This window comes from Grampus griseus (assembly GCF_964374135.1).
Source record: "Grampus griseus genome assembly, chromosome: 19".
Taxonomy (NCBI): domain Eukaryota; kingdom Metazoa; phylum Chordata; class Mammalia; order Artiodactyla; family Delphinidae; genus Grampus; species Grampus griseus.
In genome coordinates, this window is record NC_139013.1 from 39,849,073 (window position 1) to 39,876,980 (window position 27,908).

At 42.7% G+C, this 27,908-nt stretch overlaps 1 protein-coding gene across 3 annotated transcripts in view; it reads left to right on the plus strand.

The window, feature by feature from the left end:
- The first annotated feature begins 1,220 nt into the window (after positions 1-1,220).
- Positions 1,221-27,908, plus strand: part of CTCF (CCCTC-binding factor) — a 49,294-nt gene continuing 22,606 nt past the window's right edge. For 2 of the 3 annotated variants that reach the window (XM_082677554.1, XM_082677556.1), the window contains exons 1-2: positions 1,221-1,392; positions 6,374-6,490. The gene's annotated coding sequence lies outside the window, so the exon portion shown is untranslated. Of the gene's footprint in view, positions 1,393-6,373; positions 6,491-7,805; positions 7,919-27,908 lie in introns of all 3 variants that reach the window. The other variant, XM_082677555.1, reaches the window with a different exon arrangement.

A 27,908-nucleotide genomic window follows, 5' to 3' on the forward strand; every position in this document is an offset into this window, starting at 1 on the left:
CACACAACCCCCCCCCAGATTTCCTTTAAAAAGAAAAAAAACAAAATATCTGTCAACATTGGGCTAACATTCTCATAATGGAACAATCAGCTCAATGGAGCAGAAGCTGCCCACTTGACGCTGGGTCCGTTTGTTCTTCGTGATCTAAGGTAAGGGAGTTGAGAATACAGTCCTGAGTCAGATTACCATAAGTATCAAAGACTCTCCTCCCTGAGCCACCAGAACATCTTCCAGTCAGTCTTCAGGGAATTTTACCGCTGGTTGGGTAGAGTCCGCAGGTGCAACTCAGGGAGGGGGAGGGGCGACCGCACTGTGAGGGGCTGAAGGACCCCGCCCACAAAGAGCTCAACAGCTCTCGGGCAAAAACAAGAAATGTACGTTTATAAAATACACAACTACGCCGCTCCAAATACAGAAAGTCCTTTTGGCAAAAGACTGCTATGATCGTATAAAAGCATCAAGTCTGGCCTTCTTCTGGCCTCTCCGGGCTGAGATGGCCTGGGCACACCAGAAAGCCCTCGCCCTCTTCTCTCACACCCGGTATTAGGAGGCCCTCTTGTAGGGGGGAGAGATCCCCCAAAACCGCGGGGCAAGGACAGCCCTGCTTGCCGTGGCTCGCAGGCGCTGGATTGCTTCTGAGGAGCCGGGAGCGAGAAGGGACCCGCCCGGCCTTACCCGGTGGCGGGCTGCGGAGCTGCGCTCGGAGGGCGGGTCCGGCCCTGCTAGGGAGGAGACTGGGGCGGGGCCCCAACAGGGGTCCCGCCCAAGAACCGCCTCAGCCCCACCGCCTAGCCCCGCGCGCGCTTCCTCCAAAAACCCTCCCCCCCGACCCCTCCCTTACGGATTCAGAGCGGGTGACTGCAGCTAAGGAACCAGGTCAACCGGGCCGGGATCCTGGACCTCCCAGAGGCGACTGCCTCCGCCCAGGAAGCCCCACCCAGCGGGAGCCCGGACCTCGGGCTCCCTAAGAACCCACGCGCGACCGGTCGAGGGCGCGTGCGGCGTGACGCGACCCGCAGCGCGTCCCGTGACGCCATCGCGCCCGCTTTTGAAAGTTGGCGCCCGGGGCCGCCTCCCATGCTGCCCTGCGCCAACCCCTCCCCTCACCTTTCCTCCCCCGCCCTCCACTCGTCGCCCGACCGGCCCCCCCACCCGTCCCTTCCCTTATCAGCACCCGCGGCCCCGGCAGCGCCGACGCAGGCGCACTGCACCGCGCCGCCGCCATTTTGTGTCCGAGTCTGTGGAGCGATTAAACCGTGCGCGGAGCTGCTTCTTTGGCGGCAGCGGCGGTGGCGGTAGCCGGTGCGGGTGCGCGGAGCTGGCTGGGGACGCCGGGTGGCCGGAGCGGTGGAGCGGCGGCGGAGCGAGCGCTGCGGGGGGTGTGGCGCGGAGGTAAGGGGGCCCCGGGTGGAGGAGGTTTCGCGGGCCGCCTCTAGGTGTCACGATGGGGCCGCTCCGGTCGGCGCTGGCTGTAGCCCGGCGCCAGCGCCGCCGCCGGGGGGTGTTTGTCTCCCTCTACCGTCCCTGCTGCGGCGCGGCCGCCGCCATTGCCCGTCGCCGCCGCGGCCCGGCTGCCCCCCCCCACCCCGTCCGCCCGCTCGATCGCTCGCTAGGCCTCCCTCCTACGGCGCGCTAGGCCTCCGGCGGTGGCACCGACAGAGGCCCGCGCGCTGGCGACTCCATTTTCCTTCCTTTGTCTCTGCCCTCGAGGCCAGCTCTTGGCCCGACCGATCACCCGGCCGCGGCCCGCCCTCTGCCCTCCGCCCCTCCCGCCATGGGTGGCCTCAGCCGAGAGGCGATCTCCGCTCCCCGGCTTCCGCGCCCGCCTCGCTCAAGTGTCGACACCCAGCCACCGCGCGCGCAGCCAGGTCTCCATGCAGTATGGGTGTCGGGCCCTTGCCGACGCCTCTCGGGCTGCCCATCCTCCAGCCTGCCCAGTCCCGGAACCTACCCTGCGGCCTTGCGAGCGTCCCCCGCCGCCCGGCTGCTCCGCGGTCGCTCCTAGTCCGCGCGTCGCCGCCGCTGGTCTCCGTCTCCACCGAGTGGCGCAGGCGGCGCTGCTGCGGCTGCGAGTAGAGGGACCCCAGAGCTGCCGAGAGCTCCCTCTGCAAGGCTGGCTGAGCTGCTCGCGCCTCGACGCCGCCTGAGCGGGCGGGGGGACGCGCGCTCGCCGCCCCCGCCGAGCCCCACTGCGCCCCCAAACTAGCGCCCGGGCTCCTCGCCCGACCCGACCGGTGCGGCCCCCCCACGGTGGGCGGAAAGGACACGAGTTCCACAAGTTTTTCTCGAGCCAGGGTCGGATTCCCCTTGCAGTGATAGGAGCCTGACTTTGTGCGCTAAGAGATCTCAAAGGGATCAAAACTTAATTTCATTATGATCTCAAGTGACGTGACAGATTCCTGAATTCGGGATTATGGGCTGGCTAAATTGGTTCAGGCAACTCTTGAGTTTCCGTCTCGCTTTAAAACGTCCTGACGCTAACTTACTACAGTATTTAGTACCTGATGCTTTTAGGGCTAGGCGAAGGCAGTTTTGCCCCGGGATTGTGCAACCCGATCTAAAGCGCCAGTAGGGCAGAATGAATTTATTCTTGACTCCACTGGTAATTTGCCCATATGCTGAAATATGAGGGATGATGTTGTAATTAAATCCTGGGTCACTAGTTGCAGTTGGTTTATAAATATCTACGCGTAATGTAACTACTTTTTAGTAGCTGACTTCCTGCAGCCCTGAGTTCAGCAATAAGTAAACATTCGCATATGTAGCGTTTTCCTGCTTTCTTTGAGTTTACATCAAATAGGAAAGTTAAAATTCCAGGTCCCCTTTAGGTGGCAAAAGAAGTTAAACAGGGAATGTATGTTAAATTTATTCTGTCCTTAAGTTCTCTTGCATCATTAAAAAGCTTCCTGTCGAATTGCCAGTTTTTTCTTTTCCCTCAAATATTCTAGTACCTTAATACAATATCGTGCAGCACTTGATGTATCAACTGGGGTTGCTTTGGAGAGAGGAAAGTCTTGATTAAATAGCGGGGAGGGGGAGTGGGGAGGCTATGTTAAGTTTATGAGGATATTAAAACAGCCTGGTGCTAAGCAGAATTGACCGGTCTACTGTGTGTAATCTCTATCTGTAGGATTCTGCAGCAAATGCCTCCATAGGGGAGTGTTTTCAACATTACTTTTTTGAACCCTACAAAAATGTTCCTTCTCCCTCTCCTCCATAATAAAGTTGCCCTAAGTAACTAAATGCAGTAGTGTTGATGGAGCATCAGGCTTGAGAATAGAACCATGCTTAATTGTCTAAAACATTGGTCCATTTGTGTAATTTTTGGCATTCTTGTAATTTTCAGTTTTACTTTCCTTTTGAAATTATGGATGGCAGGTGGCATGTTTTACTTATTAAAATAAGGTCCACACGGGTTAAAATCCAGCGGGTCTGTAGTTGAGTCAGGAGGAAAGCTTGTTTTCCCAGTAGCACTGTGCTCCATAGACCATGTTTTGCTTCTTGATTTCAGTTGTGCCATGTACAGCCATCAACTTCTTGGTCTTACACATCGTTTATGTCTTTTTTTTTTAATACTCTATTTATGTATGTATGTATGTATGTGTATGTGTATGGCTGTGTTGGGTCTTCCTTGCTGTGCGTGGGCTTTCTCTAGTTGTCGCGACGGGGGGGGGCTACTCTTCGTTGCCGTGCGCAGGCTTCTCATTGTGGTGGCTTCTCTTGTGTGGGCTCGGTAGTTGTGACACATGGGCTTAGTTGCTTCACGGCATGCGGGATCTTTCTGGACCAGAGCTCGAGCTCGTGTCCCCTGCATTGGCAGGTGGACTCCTAACCACCGCGCCACCAGGGAAGTCCCCTATATGTCGTTTTAATGGTATAGATCTTGTCTACAGAGTTGCTGTCCTTTAAGATTTCCTGTATGCCAGGATTCATACTTTGTTTGTTTTGGCTGCACCGTGCACCATGCGGGATCTTAGTTTCCTGACCAGAGATAGAACCCGGAGATCTAACTGGTGCCCCCTGCATTGGGAGTGCAGAGTCTTTTTTTTTTTTTTTCTTTTTAAGAGTCTTAACCACTGGACCACCAGGGAAGTCCCCTTTGTTTTTATTGGAAAACTAAGTTTACAGAGAGAATAAATTCAGGACATAAGTTTACCCAAAGAAACTTAAATCACTAGTATGAGGAAGATTACAACAGGAATGATTACCTACCTAGGAAAATACTGCTTATTTAAGAGTAGCTGGTAAACATAGGAAAATACTGCTTATTTAAGAGTAGCTGTAGGGCTTCCCTGGTGGCGCAGTGGTTGAGAGTCCGCCTGACAGTGCAGAGGACGCGGGTTCGTGCCCCAGTCCGGGAAGATCCCACATTGCCGCGGAGCTCCTGGGCCCGTGAGCCATGGCCGCTGAGCCTGCGCGTCCGGAGCCTGTGCTCAGCAATGGGAGAGGCCACAACAGTGAGAGGCCCGTGTACCGCAAAAAAAAAAAAAAAACAGTAGCTGTAAAAGTTATCTTTAGGGATCCATTCAACCAACTTAAAATTTAGGAGCTGTAAAAGTTAGCCTTAATATGCATTCAAATTTTAAGAGCTTTAGGATTTTGCTTTAAAGGACATAGAAAAAATGAGGGCACCCACCAAGGACTTCTCTGAGTGGCTTGGGGAGTTCCTTGGGAGTGGCAGAAGCCACCTGTGGCTGACTAGGGCCCTGAGGCAGAGCCTTGCAGAGTGGTGCCTGCTGGCAGAATGTTCCTCCAGAGGCTGTTTTTTTGCTTCAGGGATGCTACTGGCATCAAATTCACTCTACATTAACTACTTTATAGGCTGTATTTCATTTTTTTAAACCAGAAACCTAGTTGACCATCTGTCTAACTTGCTTACCTATCTTGGTTTCAGACGACTAGAGGCTTTTTTGCCAAAAATTAGGTCCCTCTTCAAACAAGTAGGATTTGTCATAATTTAATGCTTTGATAAAGAGTATACAGGTTTAGAAAGAACAATAATGGCAAGTAATGTATAACTTTGAAGACCATGGTTCACAATTATATGTGTAGATTTGGCATACCATATATATTTTTTAAAACATCCCCAAACCTTCTCTAGTTGTTGTCTTCATATCTTCCCTGGAAGTACCTTTGTGCATTTTCTCAGTGTTTAGTATTTGAATGCAAAGATATGGCATTGCATATAGACTGCTAACATATACCCCAAGAATAGTGATTTTTCCACACTTGATCTTATTTTAGTCACCCATCAGTTTTCAGGGGCATAAAATTTCATTCCTTTTGACGCACATTAGTGACAATATATGGACTCCAATACAAAAGTGTTTCGTGGACTAAATGCACTAATTCTCTTATGTTGTTATAAATTGCCTTTTCAACAGAGGAGACTTTTCTTTACCTTCATCTGGTAAAGTATTATATCAGTTTAGTTTTGTGGGCTTTAGTTATGAGATGGGTTCCCTCTTAATTACCTCATATGCCAAATTCTTTGGAAATGCTTAAATTTAGCTCTTTCATTTCATTTGGGAGTTTCTCCCCCCCACCCCCTGCCACGGAGTTAAGTACCACTCTACCATTGCCTGAAGCCTGACAGTCCATTTATTTGTATTTTAGGGAGAGAATTGTCAGGTAACAATATGACCTAAAAGTATTTTGTTATCTGTCTAAAAAAAGATATTTCGTTGCTGTGCTTCTAGGATTTTCAAAGGTCAGTAGTGAAAGCTCCCCCCCGTAGTTATCTTATTACATGAAAAATACAGTCTTTACTTGTGGTTTAAACTAACTTAATCAGTAAAACCACTACTTGCTGAAGATAAGGAAATAAAGTTAAAGGAGTATTACTGCATCTGTAAGAATTAATTTTTTGGTAGTTTAACTGTATTTACATTATTTGGTTGCAAGGTCACAATGGGGTGCTATTTTGATAATCAGAAATCTTCAGTTCTTTATATATTTAGCAAATGTTTAAAAAAATAAGTAAAGGGGGCTTCCCTGGTGGTGCAGTGGTTGAGAGTCCGCCTGCCAATGCAGGGGACATGGGTTCGTGCCCCGGTCCAGGAAGATCCCACATGCCGCAGAGCGGCTGGGCCCGTGAGCCATGGCTGCTGAGCCTGCGCGTCCGGAGCCTGTGCTCAGCAACGGGAGAGGCCTGCGTACTGTAAAAAATTAAAATTAAAAAAAAAAAATAAGTGAAGGTTTTATTATTGACTTGATAGACATTTACAGCATGTCAATTAGTAATGTGACATTTTAGCAAGTATATTGTTTCCCAATTTTATTAGTCTTCCTCTTGCCATCATTTTGCTTTTCATACTGTATCTGCATTTGTGTGTGTTTGGTGTTCATAAAATGATTTGTGCTTCTATTTTAGGATGATCACAGACCTGGGGCCAAAGAACAAGATGCAGTAGTGGACAGATTGCTGACCAGAGGCTTGAGAGCTGAGTTCTGTCTTCCCTGCTCAAACTGACTTTGCAGCCACGGAGAGGTAAATGCTGTTTCCATTTCTTGGTCTTAAAAATAGGAGTAATAAGACCTTCCTGGGGTTGGAGGATTTGCTGGATCATTCTTGGGTATAGGAGATACAGGACAGTGGGTGATTGAGGGCATACAAGCTTTATATTCAGGCAGTACTCCATTTGAAACTCTGCGTGCACTGTTGTATTACTAGCTGGGTGACACTGGGCAAATTACTTAACCTTTCTACTCCTACAGCCCTTATTTGTGAGAATAATACCAGTTAAAGAGACTATTCTCGGAGTTGATGAGAATGTGTATAAAGCATCAAGTACCATTCTGAGTACGTACACAGAAAGACACAAGGATATGGTGGCTGCTTTTCTGTAGAAACCCAAAATACATTCCAAATATACATTTCATTCAACCCAAATATACATTCCAAAATGTATATTTTGACTCTTGGCAAATGACCTCAGAAGTCCAGGGCTTGTGGCAATTTGTAATTTTGATGAGGAACACATGGAATCCTATTATTGGGGAAGCTGGTATCCTAGATAAAAATTGTCTCACTTAATTTGAGTTAACCTAGCTGATAACCCATGTTTGCTTCATAGTGTTACAGTCATTATAAATAATTTTTTTAAAAACATTTGAAAGGGTCACTTAAAATTTACTTTAGCCTACAATTTCTGCTATGAAATATAATGAACAGTATAGGGAACTTGAAACAGGCCTCTCATAAATGTCAGAGTCTACTGGGCTTTGGGATTTCATTAACAATAAAGTAGGGTTCTAGGTGTGAAAATCATCTCTTCTCAGGCTACCAGGAAGAACATCTTGCTTATCCCCTAAAAAATGTGAAAATAGTTTAATTGCACTTGTGTAATGGCGAAAAGGAGTGTAAAAGTGAGGGTTACAAATGCTGAGTTAGATAAGCTTATATGAATGAATCATCTAAATGACTATTAAGATTTTTCTCACAAGCTGTGCCTGGAAAATAGAGAGGAGGAAGGGAACAGGAGTGAAAGCTCTTCTCTTCTTCAACTCTGTTTTCCACGTGGGCAGCTTGGTACCTCGATAGATATGAAGGACAAGATGTATGTGCTAGTATTCTGTCGCTCCAGAAATAATTGTGCCCTGCAGGTTCTTTTAATGTTGACACACAGTGCATACTAATGAGCTGCTGTAAAGAGAAACAATACTGATTTGAAAAGTTATTGAGAAAACTAGCCTTAAGAATTTGGGGAATGGGGTTGTAAGAACATTTTGGTCACTTTTAAGTGTTATGACTAGTTTAATTGTTTAGATCCCTGGTTCTCAAACTGGGATATGAATACCCTTAGGGTACAAAGTGGTATGATTCCGGGGTACTTGAAGCCACAAGATAAACATGACCCATCTTCTTGGAGCTTCAATTGTGCTCACTGAGGGGGCGGTGAGTTAAGTAATTTAACTGGTAAGTAATTACAAATTTTCTTACATTAAAGCAGATGTATATTTTAGGAGAAGTATGTGAACTCTATGACTATCTAAGATAACACAGGTCTTCAACAAAATAGGGCACGAGTGCTTGGGAGTGGGAAGCCCTATTTGTATAGGTACTACAGTGCAAACATTTGAGAAGCAGTACTTTCAAGCTATGTAACAGCTCTACCATCCAGCTCCTTACTTTGTCCCCTGGAGTATCTACTGTGGACTATAGAAGTTAAATTGTATTAAATGGAGCTTGTTTGCTTGTATGCATGTTACTACACATGCCCAACATGAACAAGAGCTCTTTGCAGATTGGTAGACAGTTCTAGATGGCTGGACCAAGTCATCAAGACCATTCCAATGATATAAGAATTATAATTTAAAAGAAAAGCAGCAGTAATGAGCAAAATCAGGTCTAAAACTGTAAATTCTATAAAACAGAATTTTGAAAACAAATGTCACATTAACTGAAGCATAATTAACAATTTATACTGGTTTTTGTACCCTCCCCCCCGCCCCCATTCAGGTTAGTCAGAGTCATAATAAAATGGCTAAATCCTAAGCTATGGACCTTATGACTCCTAAAATAATTATTTGAAAGCATCTATTCTTAACTGTTTTGTGTGTTTTACAGTTTCTAAGTATTGTTACTAGAGTATTGCTCTTAATGTAAATGGCACTTAAGAATTACATTTTCTGTATTGATAATGCCTGCTCTTTGAACACAGGTTTTATATTTGAACCTAACTGGTTCTAGATATACTGAAGTGTGACTTTCTGTGAAATGATGTAAATTGGATCAACTCAGATGTGCTCTAAATACCTGCAATATTTATTTATTGAGCACTTTTAATGTGCTCATTCCATCCTTTGAACACTTGCCTTTCTACTTTGTGCCAGGGAGTGCATTAGGTACTGGGGATTTCAAGATGAGTAAGAAAAGGTTCCTTTTCCTGAGGGTCTTAAGTAGAGTATGGGGTAAGAGATCTATAAATAAGTGTTGTCAGTGCTCTGATAAAACTATGTTCAGGGTGCAGGGAGGATGGTCAGTTACAGAAGTTAGTGAAAGGTGTTGGGAAAGGCTTTCTGGAGGAGAGACCCTGATCTAGGTGTATCAGGAAATACAAAGGAAGCATAAAATTAGATTTTAATCTTACTAGGGCACCAAGGCTTAGCCAGTGTGCAGCTTAATAGCTGTGGCAAGTTCATTAAGGGTTACTTCCTTGTCCCTTCCTTCCCATTTGTAAAATGATATATCTACTGTATTGGAGGCTTATGACAGTTAAATGTAGTATCGTTAGGGGGAAATATATACAATTGGCCCTTGAACAATGTGGGCTTGAACTGCTTGGTCCACTTATACACAGATTTTTTTCCCCCCATAGTAAATACTACGGTACTAGTAAATACTAAGGTGCTACAACCCACAGTTGGCTGAATCCACTAATGAGGGTGTGGTGTATACGGAGGGCTGACTATAAATTAAACTTGGATTTTAAACTACATGGAAGTTCAGCTCTCCCTTAAACCCCATGTTCTTTGAGAGTCAGCTGTGTGTTTGTAACTAACTATAATGTGCTACATAGGGGTAAAGCGATGATCTTTACACTTTAGCAATAGTTGGTCATTATATATATTTTGCATTAAATCGAATAGTGATGACCACCAGAGAGTACAAAAGTTAAGTGAACGTAAGTGGGACTTATCAGGAAGTTGATCAGAAAATATATTGAGCAGTAGACAAATGGATAAGTAAACAGGATCAAATCCCATGTTGGGAGTGATGTTCGACAACCACTAAAAACTGATTGGGAAGACTATTAACCAGCAAAATGCTTATGAGAAGTTTTTGTTTTTGTTTTTTAATATAGTACATGGTGGGGGGAGGGGTAGGCAGGGAATTGGATGAAGGCAGTCAAAAGATACAAACTTCCATTTATAAGATACATAAGTACTTATGTATAAGATACATAAGCACTTAGGGTGCTTATATGTGCAAGGTGATAAGTATAATTAACAACTGCTGTATGTTATATATGAAAGTTAAGAGTAAATCCTGAGTCTCATCATGGAGAAAAATATTTTTTTCTATTTCTTTAATTTTATATTTGTATGAAATGATGGATGTTCACTAAACTTACTGTGGTAAATATTTCATGACGTATGTAAGTCAAATCATATGCTGTACACCTTGAACTTATTAAAATGCTATACATCAATTATACCTAAGTAAAACTGGAAGAAAAAAATTAAAATATGGTACAAAAAATTGTTATGGAAGAAAAGTAAAGAAAAACTCAAACAGTAATAACCTGGCATATAGCAAGAGCTTGTTTGAATGAATGAATGCCAAGGAAAAAAAGACTAAATGGATAGGCATCAAAACACTAGTCAGAACAAAATAAACTAGTAGTGTGAGGGTGGTTAGGTTTGGGGTGACTTTTCTTGGTTTTCTGTAGTTTTATAACATAGTTATTTTATAATGCAAATAGGTTTTTTTCCTCAGAATTATCAAAATTTAGGAGTAACAATATTCAACAATAGAGGACTAATTAAATTATAATACACCTATTTACAGATAGTCCTCTGTATCTGCAGATTCAACCAAATGTGATAAAGAGGGACCATTATACTGTGCCATTTTATATATAAGGGACTTGAGCATCCACAGATTTTGGGTATCTGGCCAGGGCTGGGAGGTGTCCTAGAGCCAATTCCCTGTGGATACCCAGGGACAACTGTAATAGAATGTCATGCAACCATTTTATTACATCTAGAAATATATTGAAATGGAGAGGGATTTGAGACATGCTACATAAAGAAAGCAGATTATCAAATAGTATGCACAATGTGATTTCGTGTGAGAGTAAATACGTGTATATATGGGGAGGGGACTGGATATAAACCAGCATGTTTATGTAAAATGTATAAGTTCATATTCTTGCTTATCAGAGTTTTCTCCTATTATCTGTATTGTATAATTTTTAAAGGGAAAAAGGAATACGATACAATAGGAAGTAGTACTGAAGCTTTCCAATAAGTATAAAGAAATAATAAAAGTATTTTTGCCTAGTAAAGTTAGGCTCGAGAGCCTTGCAGGAACAGTTGCAAAAGTGCAGGCAGGTGGAGGGCACTGGCAGCCATGTATCTGCCCAAGTGTTAGAGGGAATTGAGGTTGCAGTGACAATTCTTAAAACTTTCCTTAAATTTGGTCTTAAACTTTTTTTGTATCATTCGAGTAATGTTTAGTTTCATTCTTTGGTAGAGTCTAACAATTGTAGAATTATACTAGAACCTAACGAACCTTTTACTCTTTTCCCTAGAGGTAAACACTATTAATAGTTTGGTGTGTTTCCTTTCGGTTTTTTCCTCCACTTTTGTAAATGGGCATGTACATACGGTACAGTTTTTAAAACAACATGTAGGGCTTCCCTGGTGGCGTAGTGGTTGAGAGTCCGCCTGCTGATGCAGGGGACACGGGTTCGTTCCCCGGTCCGGGAAGATCCCACATGCCGCGGAGCGGCTAGGCCCGTGAGCCATGGCCACTGAGTCTGTGTGTCCGGAGCCTGTGCTCCACAACGGGAGAGACCACAACAGTGAGAGGCCCGCGTACCGCAAAAACAACAACAACAACAACAACAACAACATGTAATTGTGCAAGTATTCTGTGACTACCACATTCAATACAAGGACATGAGAGGAAATGTTTCAAACAGTACAAAATGATAATAGTGAAAAGTAATAACTTCCCCCTGCCTCTCATCCCTCAGTTTTCTTCCCCAGAGGTAATAAATATTACCAATTTTTCATATATCCTTCCAGAGAAAATTCTACATATATATAAACATGTGTTTATGTATCTTTTTTTAAAAAAACACAAATGGTAGCATACTATACACATTGTTCTGGACATTTGAGTTGTTTTCGATCTTTTGCTGTTAGAGAAAGATGCTAAAATAATTATCCTTCTTGCATACAGCTCTTTGGGCACATGTACTAGTGTATCTGTACGATAAATTCATAGACATTGAACTGCTTATATATTCCTAGAAGAGAGAGTGGCATGTACAAAGGCCCAGAGGCAAGAGAAAAGAAACCTAGGACGTTCTGGATACTGAAAGCAGTGACTAGAGCAGAGTGGATGAGGCTGGATGCAGATCTGCTGATAGGGCCTTGAAGGACCCTGTAGGCCCAGTGAAAGGGTTTAGACTTCAGCCTAAGAGTTTTAGCATGGGAGGTTTCAGAAGGGAAGTCTCCTTGCTGATAATGAATTTATATTTTAGAAATCTGTGGCCACTGTGTAAAAAATGGGTGGTAATGGAGCAAGAGGGAAAGCAGGGAAACTAGTCAGGAGGCCATCGCACTTGGCCAGGCAAGATATAATGTCGGCCTGACTTAAGGTAGGGGATCTCAACAGAATTGCTGTTTGTCTAGTTTTGCTGTATTTTTTGTTTTGTTTTGTTAAACTAAGCTGGAATCCTATCCTGTGTCCTCTTTTGTAACCTTTTTTCATGTTATATGTTATGAACATTTTCCTTGTTAGATACCCTATGTTACCTCAAATTACTGGGAACATACTTCCTTATTGCTAGATGTTAAGCTTTCTAAACTATTCCTTGTTGTTGGCCTTAGCTGTTTGCCTCTAATACTTCATGTCTCCTTATTCCCCATGGTTTGAATTATTTCTAAAATAAGAGTAAATTGACTTTGAATGAAAGCCAAGTTAATTGTAAATTTGAGTGCATAGACTTTAATCTATTCAGAATCCTATCAAGTATATAGCTATAGCTCTAAACATTTTTCACACAAATTAAATCCTGTGTTTCTTATTTTGAAAGAGGTAGGTGATACACTAGCTTCCCCAACAAGGAAGGAGGAAATAGAGTCCTAAAATGTCCTAGATGGGTGAGGGCTTTTGAAGAAAAGAGCAGACAGATATCTTGATGCTTTGTGTGCAGTGGGGAGGGCGGGGGGGGGAATTATACCCTGACTTAGAGCAGCCTTTCTAGTTTAAAATATACCCTAATGGAGCGGGGGGAGAGCCAGTCTGGTAGACTATCTTTTTTTTTTTTTTGGCTGCTTTGGGTCTTAGTTGCAGCACGCGGGATCTTCATTGTGGCGCTTGGGCTTCTCTCCAGTTGCAGAGCGTGGGCTCAGTAGTGTGGCACATGGGCTTAGTTGCCCCGCAGCATGTGGCATCTTAGTTCCCCGACCAGGGATCGAACCCATGTCCCCTGCATTGGAAAGCAGATTCTTTTTTCTTTTTTTAATTTATTTATTTATTTTATTTATTTTTGGCTGTGTTGGGTCTTCGTTGCTGCGCGTGGGCTTTCTCTAGTTGAGGTGAGCGGGGGCTACACTTTGTTGCGGAGCACGGGCTCTAGGCGTGCGGGCTTCAGTAGTTGTGGCTTGCAGGCTCAGTCGTTGTGGCTTGCAGGCTCTAGAGCGCAGGCTCAGTAGTTGTGGCGCACGGGCTTCGTTGCTCCGCGGCATGTGGGACCTTCCCGGACCAGAGCTCAAACCCATGTCCCCTGCATTGGCAGGCGGAAGTAGGAAGCCCCCAGCCTACTACTTTTTAGATAAACTCTGGTATTACAAAACTCTGGTATAGCATAATCACTGTCACAAATTGTTAAGTGTGTGCAAGATACTATACATTCACAGAAGTATGGTGCAGAACTATAATAATAGAGGACACCCTAATTGTTTTTAGTATTTCTTATGTTTCTGTTTTATTTGTATCTTACAGCTTTCTACTTCTGTTTAAAATCTTTTTGTTGTAGGTATATGTTGAGACTATAAAATAGTAGTGACTTGGTTTCCTGTTGGGAATAAATTTTATTATGTAATACATTTTTTACTTTCCAGCTCCTTGGCGGACAAGGCCTTTGATCCTTCTTTTGTCTTGTCTTTTGAGTATTTGATTAAGCTTTTGTCTGTATTTCTTTTTTTTTTAACATCTTTATTGGAGTATAATTGCTTTACAATGGTGTGTTAGTTTCTGCTTTATAACAAAGTCAATCAGTTATATATATACATATGTTCCCATATCTCTTCCCTCTTGCGTCTCCCTCCCTCCCACCCTCCCTATCCCACCCCTCTAGGTGGTCACAAAGCACTGAGCTGATCTCCCTGTGCTATGCGGCTGCTTCCCACTAGCTGTCTATTTTACGTTTTATATTTCTTTTTTTCCTCTATTTGTTTCCATATTTCTCAGGAGTAACCAAGTTGACAGATTACTTGTTTTTATAACCTAATATTAGTTCAAAGTAGCATTTTGTTTCTTTTATTGTTTAAAATTCTCTGTGTTCCTATGCGTGTATAGCCTTTTTCTGTTTTTCAGATTTCTTTGTTCTGTTGAACAACACTTTAACTGTTATTCATATTTTATGCTATACTGTTTACTCACTAAGGATGTCTCTGTATTTTTTTCATATTAACTGTTTTTTGATCTTTGTTCAAAGGCAGTATATTGCCACTTATTATTGCTATTACTATGCCTTTAGTACAGACATTGTTTAAGCTGTTGACTTCTGATTTAACCTTGACCTTATAGGAGATCCCATTTACCAAATAAAATGGTGTTGTTTCTACAAAGTAGCCTTCAGGAGTGAGTACTGGGTTATAGAGACCCTGGAGCAGTGGCCACATGGTCACTGACACACACTGCAAAACCATGAATTCACTCCGTTATGTGTGTCCATTTCTCTTTTTCTTTCCCCCTTTTTCCTTTTGTTGTATGTTGAGCTTGTCCATACCATCTAGAGAGTTCTTTTGATATTGATGCTACCCACAATAGAGGTGAAATTTTAGAACTTCCTTCTTGAGTCATACATTCCATTATTGCTTATATGGGAATCATATTAGTTTTGAGGTAGGCTTTTTTTTTATTATTATTCCAAATAAGTAAATGAAATGATTCTTTGTTGTAAAGAATGAACCAAAAATTCTAATAGTAGAAAACCATGGGTATTTAAGTGGTTTTGATTTATGTCGACTTGCATTTAGGGTGCATAGCTGTTGTGTTCTATCAATAGGTCAGTCACTTCAAAGCCATAGTCAGCAGACATTCTATATCAGGATTACCTTGGGACCTTTTGAAATGAGGTCTGTCCCACCCCAGACCTATTGAATCAGAATCTCTGGGATCTGTGCATTTGAAAGCTCACCAGGTGATTTTGACACCAACCAGGTTTGGGAACCACTGCTCAGGTAGAACCTGCCCCCAATCCATAGATGTACTGTATATTTTATACTGTATGTGTGTAATTTATTCCTTTTTATAACATAATTATTTATTCAAGGTGATACTTGCTGTACATCCCCAACCTTTCTCATATTCTCAGTGATGAAACATTGTAGGAGCACTCTAAAGACAGTCTTAACTCTGAGCTGCTTTCAGGATTATGGGCCTGGAGCAGGGCAAGGAGGGACCTGGTGGTCTCTGACATAGTCACCCTTGGGAGAACAAGGAGAAATGAGGCATTAGGTTGCTGTATGCCAGCAAAAGTGTCATTCAGGCTGTAGAAAGCAGAGAGGGATAGCTCGTGCCTGGGAGGCAGCCTCCAATCCATACTGTGGCACTAGGATGCTGACTGTCAGAAAGGCTTTGTCTTCTGTTTCACGTATAAATGTCCAATAAGTGAAATAAACAGGGTACCCTTAATGAGGGCCTAGAACATGACCTATGAAACCAGGTCACAATAATAAACGAGGTGGTTTAATGCAGTCCCACTTGAATTTTTTTGCACAAAGTTTGTCTAATTCCGTACATATTAAAGTTTTTTCCACTTACTGTTTCCTCTGCTAGAATGTTTCTCTCTACTGTAGTTCGCCTGTCAAGGTCTATTTTATCCTTTCAGATCCACCTTTAGCAGTTCCTCTTGTTAAAGCCCTCCTTCACCAGCTTAAGCTATCCTTTTTGCCAGGATGGTGGGAAGTATGTGTTAACCTCTGTTATAGCACACGCTATATAGCTCTTGTTTGTTGTTCTCTTTGTCTCCCTGTCAGCTGAGGAGCTCTCTGAGAACCAAGCCCTATGCAGTTAGGACTTTTTTCCCCAAGTAATTAAAAGGGAAATTAATTTCTGTGTACCCAGCATCAGGTGCCTTTTGATAAAAGAATTACTGGTTTAGCACTTCTTATTCTTTGTAGCAAAAGAATTCTTTCACCTCCTATGGTTGTTTCACCATATTGTTGAATTAATATTGTTGCAATTACAAATATTTTATTAGTATATATGTATTTCCTTATCTCCTAGGTTCAAAGCTCTCCATAAATAGATTTTTTCAAGTAGCTGTTAGAATCATTGTTCTGCTTTGACTGCACCTTTTAATATTAACAAATGGGGAGAAGGGTGGGTTAAAAACTGGGGTGCTCTTAACCTTTTTTACTTAAAAGAGATACAATTTTATTTCCCTTTTAATTACTTCTCCCCTCTCCCCCAAATGCCCCATCTGTTCTTATTAAAGTTAATGGCACACAACAGGGAAGAGAAAGGTGTACATGTGACTGAGTAGGTGAGTGCTACTTCAGATAAAGGCTGCTTCCGCTTCCAGTCACCCTGAAGTAAATGGACGCTAATGTTTTTCTTCTTCTCAGACTGAGTCATCCTTTCCACTCAGCTCCTCCCCATTCTTTATGGTAGTTTGCAACTTTCCTGGTACTCAGTATTAATCAGCATGATACTTTGCTTTGAGTTATCTTAAGCTGTCAGATAAGACGATGATGTATATATTTTCAGAAATAGTAGAATAAAATGGTTATTTTATTTGACTTTTTAAACCTAACTTTTGTTCCAAAAGGGTAAATAATTTTTGTTATTTTTGGCTAGTGTTCTGCATCTAATAAAAGTCAGCTTTTCCTTTCATTCTCAGGAGAAACTGGTTACTTATTTGTAATTCCTTTTTTTTTTTCCCTTGTCCTAATGACACTTAGTATCCTCTGCAGTCAGAATACTGGACTAGGTTTTTCAGCCTCCTGGCTAAAAGCATTCTTCTAATTTAAAGATCTAGAAAAGAGAAAGCTACAAGGTGTCTCCTCTCTTCTCTGCCTTCTAATGATGTCTGATGTTTTGTATTGAGCAGTCTGAAGGCAAGTTGTTAGGTGACCTCCATGTTAGGCTATTTCAGAATTGCTGTGGCTTATGGAATCTCAGTGGGGAGTTGGGGCTGCTGTTTCTTGCCAAGAGTGTAGACGGTCTTCTGATCTGCTCCAGGAAATAAGTTGGGGTTTTAGCTATCTGTTGTCCCTGTAGAGAACAACAATAGTGTATTAAACAAAAAGTTTTGGTGATTTTATTTATAAAGCAGGCTTCTGGAAATTGTCCTTCTCTACTGTCTTATTCTCAATGCACATGTGTTATTCTTAGTACACATATATTTTATAATAACCAGTGTCCCCAAATGACTAAACTCTGAACTAGTGAGTATGAAAGGTTATTTTGGTTGTTTTCCTTTGAGAAATAACCTGACACATTTGCTATCTAGCCACATAATCAGGTGATAAATTACTAAGTCTTAACATCTTCAAAAATTAATGTATTCACAATTAGCTTTTATTTTTGTGGCAGGATTTTTGAAATCTTAAACCTGTACTTGTTGTTAAGACTTATTTTTTTCTATTTGAGAAATGACACAAACATAGCAATAAAGGATATAAATTCATATAGTTAAGGTTCCACATAGCATACAAACAAGGTTTTGTTTTTCCATGTTCTCTTCCTGCTTTTGTCATGTGCAGGAACCATTTATACATGTTTCATATGACAGTGACACCAGTATTGAATGTCTGCTGCTTACCTAACACTGTTTTTGTGTTCATTGCTATAGAGTATTCAGAAGTAAAAGGCATAGTTCCTGCCCTTAACGAGCTAATAGTCTATTAGGGGAAAAGACAGATACACAGAACAGTATATTACAGACAAAATAACAAAAATGAAACAAATAAATTAGAGTTCAGTCTGCACTGGTCAAGGTTGAGAAGACTTTGAATAGGGAATAACTTGACCTGGAGGGGACAAGACAGTAGGCTCTTGTGTGGGAGATACCCCAAAGGTGAGGTTGGATGGGTCAAAAGGATGGTAACAGATCATACAGAACTCTGGGATCGAAGCCAAAGAGTTCGGAGTTGATTGAGTAACCCTCAATCCTCATGAGTTTTTCTGCCTCATTTCAGGAAGATTTAGTCTGGAAGCAATATGCTGGACAGACTTATAGACCAGCCTGGGAGGCTGTTTTGTTCCTTTTTGGCTCTTTTTCTCTTTCATTCCTGGATTTGATCAGTCACCAGATTCTGTCTACTGGTTGCTACCTTCACTCTGTAGATAATTGGTAGTTTATCAGAGAAGTCATTTTTGTGGGGAAAATTTATCTAAGGTTTGTGATTAGAATTCTAAAAAACAGAAAGGTCATATGTTAAGCTAACATGTGTTCATTGCCTTCTGGGGTGACCTATAAGGATACAGAGGAGCACAGTAGCCAGGCTCTGCCTGCATTGTTTTATTTAATCTTTATGACAACCAGTGAAATGGATATGATTATTATCTTTGTTTTGTAGAAAAGGAAACTGAGGTACAGAAGGGTAGCATGTCTCACTCCAGGCCACACTGCTAGTAAGTAGAAGAACCAGAATTGGAATGCAGGTCTCTGGTTGGAAAGCCTAAGCTCTTAATGACTATTCCATTCTGTTTCTCCTCTTGCCCCCCCCCCCCTTTTTTTAGATATGGAACTAGCATTTTCCTCATATAAGGATTATATTAAAACATGATTTTTAATATCTGCATAATATTCTGTTTCATGGATGTATCATCATTTACCAAATTTAACTATTCTCCTGTGGTTGTACCTTTAGGTTGTTTATAATTATTCACTCTGATTAATAATGTCCTTATAATCTTCGTGTTCATCTCTGATTATTTCTTTTTTTTAAATTAATTTATTTTTTTAATATTTATTTTTGGCTGCATTGGGTCTTCGTTGCTACGCACGGGCTTTCTCTAGTTGTAGTGAGCGGGGACTACTCTTCGTTGCGGTGTGTGAACTTCTCACTTCAGTGGCTTCTCATGTTGCAGAGCACAGGCTCTAAGCACTCAGGCTTCAGTAGTTGTGGCACGTGGGCTCAGTAGTTGTGGCTTGTGGGCTTTAGAGCACAGGCTCAGTAGTTGTGGCACATGGGCTTACTTGCTCCGCGACATGTGGGATCTTCCCGGCTAGGGCATGAACCCGTGTCTCTTGCATTGGCAGGCGGATTCTTAGCCTGAGCCACCAGGGAAGTCCTCTGATTATTTCTGGGCATAAAGTCTGAAGTGGAATTACTGGATCACAGTAATTTGAATATTTTAAAAATTCTTGATTCATATCACCAGTTACCTTGCTGTTTTTTTGAGTTTTTTTCATTGAAGTTTAGTTTACCTCCAACATCATATTAGTTTCAGGTGTGCAACATAGTGATTCGATATTTTTTTAGATTGCACACCATACAATGTTAATATTTTTTATTCTCTGTAACATTTATTTTGTAACCGATAGTTTGTACCTCTAGTCCTCTTCACCTTTTTCGCCCACCCCGCCAACTCACCTCCTCTCTGGCAACCACTAGATTGTTCTCTGTATCTGTGAGTTACCTCACTCATTTCACTGCACCTTGACCAACATTGGGAGTTATCCTTTAAAACAGCCTTAACAGTTTAATAGAGGTAAAATGCTGTGACATTATTTTAATTTGTATTCCTCTCAATGTTTAGGAGATTTGGTTGTGTTTTTTTTTTTTTTCTCACTCATCTGCCATTTGTATTTCTTTGAATGATGTACTTGTGTCCTTTTCCCAGCTTTCTCTTTTGGTATTGGTCTTATTCTTATAAAATTTACAATTACTGGGGACTTCCCTGGTGGCACAGTGGTTAAGAATCCGCCTGCCAATACAGGGGACATGGGTTCAAGCCCTGGTCCGGGAAGATCCCACATGCCGCGGAGCAGCTAAGCCTGTGCACCACAACTACTGAGCCTGCTCTCCAGAACCCTCGAACCACAACTGCTGAGCCCAGGCACCACAACTACTGAAGCCCGCGCGCCTAGAGCCCGTGCTCCGCAGCAAGAGAAGCCACCGCAGTGAGAAGCCCACGCACCGCAACGAAGAGTAGTCCCCATTCGCCTCAACTAGAGGAAAAGCCTGTGTGCAGCAATGGAGAACCAGTGCAGCTGAAAAGAAAATAAAGAAAATAAAGAAAATTAAAAAAAAATTTACAATTATTTATATAATAAGGATATTAGTATTAATCCTTTGTCATAAAATGCTGCAAATATATTTTCTTGTTGGCCATTTTATTCAACATGTTTTTGTTTTTACAAAAAAATTTATTTATTTTTACGTTAAGGTGGTCAAAATTTCAACAGTTTCCTCTAGGCTCTTCTATTATTTAGGAATCTAAACACAAAGCCTTCCTTATTCTGAGATCAGAAGGCCACTCACCTGTATCTTATTTCAAGTTTGGTGTTTGGATTTGTCTTTTTGTGTGTGTGTGTGGCCCTGTGGCTTGTGGGATCCCAGTTCCCTGACCAGAGATTGAACCTGGGCCCTTGGCAGTGACAGCGTGGAGTCCTAACCACTGGACCGCCTGGGAACTCCAATGTCTTTTTTGTGTTTTTGTTAACGTCTCTCCTTATCTCTGACAACAGAATATATTCCAGGTGGATTAAAGCTATAACTCATTGTTTTCCAAGTATTTATAGTTTTTCTGGTACCTTTTATCAAATAATTCTCTTTCCCCTACTGATTTTATTTTTGTTATTGTTTTTTAAAAATTTATTTGTTTTTTTTTGATTTTGGCTGTGTTGGGTCGTTGTTGCTGTGCATGGGCTTTCTCTATTTGCGGTGAGTGGGGCTACTCTCCTCGTTGCAGTGTGCGGGCTTCTCATTGTCGTGGCTTTTCTTGTGGAGTACGGGCTCTAGGCACGCGGGCTTCAGTAATTGTGGCATACGGGCTCAGTAGTTGTGGCTTGTGGGCTCTTGAGCACAGGCTCAGTAGTTGTGGCGCACAGGCTTAGTTGCTTCGTGGCATGTGGTATCTTCCCGGGCCAGGGCTCAAACCCGTATCCCCTGCATTGGCAGGTGGATTCTTAACCACTGCACCACCAGGGAAGACCTCCCCCACTAATTTTAAACTGATTTTAAAAAGTTGTAGACAACTTTTTATATGCTAGGAGTTTTTTTCTGGATTCTCTGTTTACATTGGCTGGCTGTGATAGTGACAGTACTGTATTACTTATTGTGGCTTTATACTATGTTAATATTTGGAAATAAAAAATGGCCTTCTGGGGACTTCCTTGGTGGCGCAGTGGTTAAAGAATCCGCCTGCCAATGCAGGCAACGCTGGTTTGAGCCCTGGTCCGGGAAGATCCCACATCCCGTGGAGCAACTAAGCCCGTGCGCCACAACTACCGAAGCCTGAGCGCCTAGAGCCCGTGCTCCACAACAAAAGCAGCCACCACAATGAGAAGCCCATGCATTGCAATGAAGAGTAGCCCCAGCTCGTTGAAACTAGGGAAAGCTGGCATACAGCAACGAAGACCCAATGCGGCCAAAAAAAAAAGTGGGCTTCATTTTTCAGAAATTTTATTGCTATCCTCAATATCTTGTTTATTTTTCAGAGATTTTGAAGATTAAATGAACTAGAAATAATTAACATCTTTACAATGTTTGGCCTTTCTGATCATGGATATAGATAGTAGTGTCCCCTATTTAATGAGGTCTTTTATGCCTCCTGGAAGAATTTTGTGATCTTCAAATAGGTCTGCAAATTTTGAATTGAGGTTATGTTAAGATTGTTACAACTTTGTATTTCTGTGTTTTTCTGTATTTTCTATTAAATATATATGTGTATACAATTTCAGGTTTATAGCTCATCTTGTTCCACAAAGAATTTGAAGAAATGTATAGAAAATACAAATGGTAAATGATATAAAGTCAAAACCCCAGAAAATACAAATTAGAATAAATTAGAATAAAAGGTTACTACATAGTTTGAGAGGAAAAAGATTTATTAGGGTGTGGCCAGCTAAAGTAATGGTAACATGATCCTGTTACATAGGTCTCACAGTGAAAGAAAAAAATTGCTTAGTTGAAGCAAAGCTTTTCTAAGCATGTAACTCCAAATGAAATTTCTCCCATGTATACTTTAGTGTAAGCCAAGGGCATAATGCCAAAACAAAACTTGGTGAAAGCAAGTTCTGTAGGGGATAAGACCATGTGCCCCAAGTATACCCAGCTTTCTGATGGTCTGGCATAATTCTGGGATAAAGCCTAGAATAGGATGCTGAATTCCACAGAGAGGTCAAGTCAGATAAGGACAGAAAAGTCTCCTTTGGATTTACCAATTAAGGGCCATCGCTGGCTTCAGAGCAGTTCAGTAGAGTATTGGGGAACAGAAACCAGACTGGTGAAATGAGGCATGGAAGAGAAGTAAAGGTATAGAGACAGCTAGTGTGGGGTTGAGTGTGGGGGAATACGGAGATGGCAGATGCTAAATTGTCAAGAGGCGTTAAGAGGAGTTTTAAGATTAAAAGATTTGAGCAATATAAAGCTGACAGGCAAGAGGGGGAGGGCTGATCCAGCAGGTTCCCCTAGGATTCAGGCCAGGCTGGTGGTGTAGGAGCATAGGCAGACCTCAGGGGCCTTGACCTCGGGGGGCCTTTGCGTTAGAGTCTGGGCCTGTGTATCCTCCCACTCAACCAGTCAGCATGTGTTTTTTCACAGTGAGAACAGCAGTGAGCAAGGGCAGGGTGGTGCTCAAATACCAGTTTCCTCTCTTCCAGCTCCCTCACCCCCATGTGCCAGTTTCACTCTGCCTCAGTCTGAGGGAACCTCCTCCTGCCCCATCTTCTACCCATAAGTTGATAGAATGATTTTTTAAAAAGTGTTCCTAAGCTTCAGTTTTTCACCAAGATGGTAGAGAATACAGGAAGGATCTGGTCTTCAGAGTTCCATTTTTTGTGTGCTACTGCAGCCCAGAAGACTAACCCATTTGCCAAGCTCATTTGGTTGGATTAGGGATTAGAATCTAGGTTTCTTTCTTTTCTTTTTTTTCAAGCCGCACCTTGCAGCTTGCGGGATTTTAGTTGCCCCACCAGGGATCGAATCCAGGCCACAGCAGTGAAAGCGCTGAGTCCTAACCACTGGACTGCGAGGAAATTCCCCAGGTTTCTTTATTCCTTATCCAATGCCATTGAGTTGAAGGTGATAGCCAAACACATGAGGGAGATCCTTTAGGCAGTGAAACTGTGGGTTTGCGCATGTGGATTTGGGTGGAGACAGCTGAAGTAAAACGGCTAGTGAACCGAATGGCTACGGAGAAGGGAACAGAGCCAGAGCCTTGATGTGCTCAGAGCGGCTGGTGGAGGAGCTCTCAGAGACAAGGGAAGCCAAGGGAGAATTCTGAAAGGCTGATGAAGGAAGAGTATGAGTTTCATACTGTTATATGCCAAAGAAACTGAGTTTGAGGATGAGGGGGAAGCCTTTGGGTTGGCTGGTGTGGTTCCTGGTGAATGGTGCTTGTAGACCAAGCACAGGGACCACAGAGGGCTAGACAGGGCAAGGACAGGTTCTTAAGATAAGAGCAAAGCCATATACACGATCTCATCTATATTTAAAAATACATATCCATAAGAGGAAAAAAACTCAGAAAACAGCACCAAAGTATACTAGGTGATTATCTCTAGGTATAGGAATTGCGAACAACTTTTTAAAAAAATTTTATATGTGCTTCATTTTTCAGACTTCTATAAATAGACTAATATGCTTTAATAATCTGAAAAAGTTGTGTCCAGAAGTTAATGTAAACCCGTTTTTAATGGCGTTGGTCCACAAAAAGATTTGACAAAACCTAGAAAGCATGCCTAACTCAAGCAAGGAGAGAGGCAGAGAACATGAGAGACTCCAGAGGAACTGAATGGAAAGCAGGAGGCACAGCTGAGTCCATAGAGGGAGGAAAGGGATGGATCAGAACCGCTAATGGGGTGACACAGCTAGGAGAGTACCGTACCCAGGGAGTGAGGAGAGCGACCTGGTCCAGGCTATTAAGTTTGTTACTGATTCATAGACTCCTTTTCCTTGGTGGAAGTTAAGTAGAAGGAACCACTGCTGGAAGGGATGCACTGCTGGCAGGGATTTCCAAGCAGTGTATGGGCGAGGCTGGTGGCTTGCTACTTTGTGTCTGATTTTTCTTTGTGAAAATAGAACCTACTGCTTTAAGACCCTGAATAGATGCTGATGTTCATGGACCTTGTGCCATGTGTTTTTTCACAGTGAGAGAACACTCTTGTCAGCTCAACCCCCTGGCAGCACAGTTGGTTTCAATTTGTACTCCTTTGTACCAATTCTTTTTCACCTGGTTTATAATTCTGTAACCTCTTTTAGGTTGTACTTGGTTATTAAAAGCAATTTCTAATATTTTAAGTTCTCAAATTCATGGCAGAGACAACATGGATTTTTCTGTGTTCTTCAAATTGTTGTGTGCTACAAAATGTCACAGAGCTCAGAGATTAAATGTTTTTTCTCCACTTTTTTTTTTAATTTATTTTGGTTGCGCCAGGTCTTAGTTTTGGCAGGCAGCCTACTTAGTTGAGGCTCTCAGACTCCTTAGTTGTGGCTCACGGGCTCCTGAGTTGTGGCGTGCAAACTCTTAGTTGCAGCATGCATGTGGGATCTAGTTCCCTGACCAGGGATCGAACCCACATCCCCTGCATTGGAAGGCGGATTCTTAACTACTGCGCCACCAGGGAAGTCCCTCTACCGGTTTTATTATTGAGGATATCTAAATAGCCTGGGATTATGTAGTGATTCTGTGGCAGGGCTAGCAGTAGCATTTACAGCTTGTGAATTTTTTTGTCCTTTGATACTTTTCCAAGACTGTTTCCAAGGTGGATGGGGCTTTTTCTCTGTTCCTAACTCCAACATTGAAGTTACTATCTTTGCTGGGGTACTAATTTCAGACCTTCATGGCCTGGAAAATGCTTTTTTAAAAGATGTGAGGGGACTTCCCTGGTGGCACAGTGGTTGAGAGTCCGCCTGCCGATGCAGGGGATACGGGTTCGTGCCCGGTCTGGGAAGATCCCACATGCCGCGGAGCGGCTAGGTCCCTGAGCCATGGCTGCTGAGCCTGCGCGTCAGGAGCCTGTGCTCCGCAACGGGAGAGGCCACAACAGTGAGAGGCCCGCGTACCATAAAAAAAAAAAAAAAAAGAAAAGAAAAGATGTGAGGGCTTCCCTGGTGGCGCAGTGGTTGGGAGTCCGCCTGCTAATGCAGGGGACACGGGTTCGTGCCCTGGTCCGGGAAGATCCCACATGCCGCGGAGCAGCTGGGCCCGGGAGCCATGGCTGCTGAGCCCGGGAGTCCAGAGCCTGTGCTCCGCAACGGGAGAGGCCACAAAAGTGAGGGGCCCGCATACCGCAAAAAAAAAAAATGTGAGATGAGTAATGGTATAAAGTAGTACATCTCAAACTTTAATATATGACACCACTTAGGGATCTATTAAGTTGCAAATTCTGATTCTGTGGGTCAAGAGTGGAGCCTGAAGTTCTGTGTTTCTAACAAGTTCCAAGGTTAAGCCAACGCTGCTGGTCCTCAGATCATACTTTGAATAACAGAGGTATAAACTGTGCTGTCCAGTACAGTAGCCCTTAACCACATGTGGCTGTTGAGAACTTACAGTGTGACTAGTTCAGATTGAGGTGTACTGTAAAATATATACCAGATTTCAGAGGCTTATGAAGAAAGAATATATAATATCTCAATTTTTTATATTGATTTCATCTTGAAATGATAATATTTTGGACATACTGGGTTAAATAAAATAGATTACTAAAATTAATTTTACCTGTTTCTTGTTAAATATGGCTACTAGAAAATTTTTTTTTTTTTTAATTTGTTTTTATTTTTGGTGGTGTTGGGTCTTTGTTGCTGCTTACAGGCTTTCTCTAGTTGTGTCAAGCGGGGGCTACTCTCCATTGTGGTGCGTGGGCTTCTCATTGCAGTGGTTTCTCTTGTTGCGGAGCGCGGGCTGCAGGCGCGCAGGCTTCAGTAGTTGTGGCACGCGGGCTCAGTGGTTGTGGCTCACAGGTTCTAGAGTGCAGGCTCAGTAGTTGTGGTGCACGGGCTTAGTTGCTCCACAGCATGTGGGATCTTCCCGGACCAGGGATCAAACGCGTGTCCCCTGCATTGGCAGGCGGATTCTCAACCACTGTGCTACCAGGGAAGTCCCTGGAAATTTTTTAATGGTACATATGTGGCTCACTTTTGTGGCTTCCATTATATTTCTATTGGATAGTGCCAGTATAGAACATTCCTGTCCCGAGACAAATCCATCTGAACAGTATTGGTTATATAAAAGTAATTATAGTTAGGATCTTGGCTCAAGTAGTCTTTAGTGATCAGAAATATAAATAAGATCTTATAAAAATGCTAGCACATTGATGCTCAGACATTTTTTATTTACAGGCAAATTATAAAGCACTTCACAAATGTCCCTTGACCCTCATGTTCTGCGGTAACATTTTGTTATATTTGTCCTTGCTGTTAATGGAACAGATTGTAAGAGATCTTTGCACTGAGCATTGTATCAATAGTATATATACTCTTGGTTGTTGAGAATAAGGGACTAATGAAAGCAGGTAATGGCAGAACAAATCAGGACAACCCAACAACCCACAAGGTTTTCCATTAGCCTTGGTTTTCGTTCCATGCAGATGGTGAGGTTTGCTGAGTCTGTCCAAATATGTAGGTTGCTTCAAGCCTGGCTTTTGCCCTCAAAGAGCTTTAACAAGCCAACTGGGGAAATGGATCATTTTGAGAAAAATTTTAAGTGCATAATAGTGTGGTTGTTTTATCAGCAGACACATACAGGGAAAAGTAATGGCTAAAGACCAACAAGTCATGAATCTGAATAGGTTATCTGGGGTCAGATACTGAAGGGCCTTGAAAGCCAGAGGGCATTATATGTATCATGCATCTTTCCCTTTTGCAAAAATACGGATACACTTTGTTGAAGAAATCAAGCACTATTCTTTATGAACCAAGTAAATCTTAATTTCCCCTGCTCAGAAAGCGTATGTGGGACTTCCCTGGTGGCACAGTGGTTAAGAATCCCCCTGCCAGTGCAGGCGACGTGGGTTCGAGCCCTGGTCCGGGAAGATCCCACATGCCGCAGAGCAACTAAGCCCATGTGCCACAACTACTGAAGCCCACGTGCCTAGAGCCTGTGCTCTGCGACAAGAGAAGCCACTGCAATGAGAAGCCCGTGCACCACAATGAAGAGTAGCCTCCACTCGCTGCAACTAGAGGAAGCCCATACGCAGCAACAAAGACCCAATGCGGCCAAAAATAAAATAAATAAAATTTTAAAAAGGAAAGAAAGAAAGAAAGCATATGTGATTTCCCATTGACAGCCAAATGAGTATGGTCTTAATATTTTGTCATTCAAGACCGTCCAATCTATGGCCACAACCAGTACATCTTTCTTCTGTCTCTTTCTACCCTTTCCTCTGTCCTGTACCTTTTTTTTTTTTTTTTTTTTTTTTTGAGGTACGCGGGCCTCTCACTGTTGTGGCCTCTCCGGTTGCGGAGCACAGGCTCCGGATGTGCAGGCTCAGCGGCCATGGCTCTTGGGCCCAGCCGCTCCGCGGCATGTGGGATCTTCCCGGACCGGGCCACGAACCCGTGTCCCCTGCATCGGCAGGCGGACTCTCAACCACTGCACCACCAGGGAAGCCTTATCCTGTGCTTTTTAAGTCTTTTTTTCTTTAACTGTTTTATTCTTTCTCATAACCAATTTTTTCTACGTAGGGACCCCCTCCCCTGCAAAATTTGTGTGTGTGCACACACACCATGCTGTCTTTAAATATCCTGCCCATCTTGATCTCACAGCTGGTTATGTAGGGTTGATCAAGATCCTGCCCATCTTGATCTCACACCTGGTTATGTAG